The sequence below is a fragment of the Temnothorax curvispinosus genome, unplaced genomic scaffold (genome assembly GCF_003070985.1).
Source record: "Temnothorax curvispinosus isolate PA1 unplaced genomic scaffold, ASM307098v1 QBEX01006039.1, whole genome shotgun sequence".
In the NCBI taxonomy this organism is placed as follows: Eukaryota; Metazoa; Arthropoda; class Insecta; order Hymenoptera; family Formicidae; genus Temnothorax; species Temnothorax curvispinosus.
The window spans coordinates 7723-9607 of record NW_020215819.1 but is presented as its reverse complement, the minus strand read 5'-3'; positions in this window follow the sequence as shown (position 1 = coordinate 9607).

Here is a 1885-nt window from a genome sequence, read left to right as displayed (position 1 = left end):
TTTGAGTGGGCGGTGTCTCGGAGCATACGTGCTCAATCAGTAGGGGTGACGTTAAACCTTTAGCATCAAATTACATAACCTTTTTATAGAGTCACGTCTGCATGAATAGGGCTGATCACCCAACAAGCTGCTTCTCAGCTTTCATGCAGTTTAACTAGGGCTTTGAAACGGCGGGGATAGATGCCCATACGCGTATGGGCTGCCATGATGGCCGAACCGTCGTAACTATTAAATCAATGCATTATGAAGACAGTTAAAAACCCCCAAAACCCGGACGGTCAAAAACAGGTTGACAAAAAGGCGACGAAAACGGAAACGGCTAACTCGGATACGGACAAGACAGACGGGCAAAAAACTGCGACGAAAACGGTGACAACAAATGCAAATGATGGGCAGAAGTCGATCACGAAAGCAGTGACAGTGGCACTGACTAAGATCAACCAGAAGGGCTCGGAGAAGCCGCCCTCTCAGGAAGTATTGAAAAAGTGGGCGACAAAACAGGCGCTGGACGAGACGAAGATGGTACCGACGGACGAAGAGAGCGAGACGGTGGGTAACCCACACGATCGTACGTTCCCACGTAGTGGGTTGCTGGTTAGGACTCCACCTGGCTCCCAGACTCCCATAAGGAACGCGCAGAGTGAGTCGAATGGAGCAGTGGAAGGGGCTATGGCCCGAAAGGCCGATAAGCAGCGGGCGAACTCGGCCCTGCTCTTGCTGGGCGACGAAAACGAGGCCGGTACGGGCAGCGAGTCTGAGGAGGGTGACGTTTTTGTGGGTGGCAATGCGGCGACTCGAGAGGAGTTGGCTGCTAACACGATACACGGTGTCAGATTAAAGTTAGATAAAATTATCTCTGACCCGAATGCTAAGTTCACGAAGTCGGCGGGACAAAAGATAGCGGCATTGTTTAGCAAGGCTAGCAAATTAGTTATGCAGCTAGGTTGCGACAATTATTTCCTAAGGGGCCGTCTAGCGGAAAGGGTGGAGGCGAATCGCCCACCACCGGTGGCACTACCGCCACCTGCAACTTTTGCGAAGGCGGTTGGTAAGCGAGAGATGTTACCTGGTCATGAAACCGGCCCGGGAGTGGTTACGGCACCGGCAACCAAGATGGGGAACGGACCGCGTGATAGGGACTGCTCGGTTGTTGTGGCGTGCGGTGCGGACAAGGTTAGGTCGGTAGATGAGATTAAAAGGACGCTACTAAAGGCAATAGATCCAGTAGCGTCAAACATAAGTGTCAGAAACGTAAGAAAAGCCGGAGATGGTAGGGTGATGATACAGGCGCATTCGAAGGCGGATGCGGACAAAATAGTTGCTAATCAGGCAATCAGGGAAAAGGGTCTTACGGTGGCCCGTCCGGCTGCTAGGAGGCCTCGTATAATCTTGTACGATGTGCCTAGTGATATGGAAGTCGATGGTGTCAGACGTGTCATAGCAAGACAAAACCCAGAACTCATGCATGGAGTAGAAGCTAAGGTCTTCGACGAAGAATGCGTATTTAGATTCAGGCTGGGTATTGGAGGTGACACCCGATATGCGAGGGAGGTTTGTGAAAGCATCTAGAATATATGTAGGTTGGCGAAGTTGTAGGGTCGCCGAATTTACAGCACCAACCAGGTGCTTTAGGTGCCTCGACTTAGGCCACGTTGCGAGACACTGTAGGGCAACGGAGGAGGTATGCTCCCACTGTGGTCAGGGGGGGGGGCATCGGCGGGATAAGTGCCAAATACAGCTGGGCCGAAGGTGTGTGCTGTTTGTAACAGGCGGGGGAGACTGGCTAACTACGCGGTGGACGATAGGGGGTGTCCCTCATACGCGATAGCAAGGGAGAGGCACGCTGACACTGTCGACAATGGCTAGGCAGGACTCGCAGGGTGTC